Source organism: Liolophura sinensis, chromosome 7, assembly GCF_032854445.1.
Source record: "Liolophura sinensis isolate JHLJ2023 chromosome 7, CUHK_Ljap_v2, whole genome shotgun sequence".
Taxonomy (NCBI): domain Eukaryota; kingdom Metazoa; phylum Mollusca; class Polyplacophora; order Chitonida; family Chitonidae; genus Liolophura; species Liolophura sinensis.
Window position 1 is genome coordinate 59,284,062 of NC_088301.1, and position 852 is coordinate 59,284,913.

Consider the following 852-nt stretch of genomic DNA (forward strand, 5'->3'; position numbering starts at 1 on the left):
AACTTTTTTATCGTGAAAAGCTTTACGGTCACCATGCGTATTGTCTGCAAATTGTGAAATAAGAAATCTAAACGAGATAAAATGTTACTGTTTTGCTGTGAATGAATGTTTTATTGTGTATATATATATGTACGATTGTGTCGATCTTAAGGTTGTTATCTGTGCTTACATTAAGCCTGCCACACCTTCAGACTTTATGCATATGTCTTACGGATCTTTGAGAATATTTTTCTTTGCAAAAATATCGTGATGTTTATTTAGTTATACTTCGTGTTATTGATGAAAATCATGTTGGCGTAAAGTTGTATTCATAGTTTTATGAAGTTATTTGTGCCTTGATGAGTTGTATGAATCCGTTAATTTTACCCCATCGGGGAAACCATCTTAATTTCTTTTTTTCATCCTTTTGAATGCTGTTTTGTCAGTTTTCTTTTTTTTTTTTTGTTTTCAAACATACAAATTATTTCAAAAGTATTAATTATTTTTTGCAACCATCTTTTCTGTTAATGTCTTTGTGTGCAGCAGCAGATTGCTGTGCTTGAAGAAGTTAGTGCTAACTGTAACCAATCGTGGAGCTCTGTAGATACCACAGTGTTGCTATTTCAAGTTGACTACATTGTATAGATGACGATATTGTCGTCTTACGTGAAAGAATACAGCCCCAGCGTCGCAGTTTTTGAATGGTGTACAAGATATGTGATGCATTGTATACATATTCATCAGTCTGGGTCCATGCGTAATACCTCGGTTATGCTCTTCGTTTCACGTGAGAAAGTACTGTCCAGTATAAGGTCATTTAGCACTCGTGTATTGATCTGTATATAGATTGAACTGTCCAGTGATCGGCAAAGT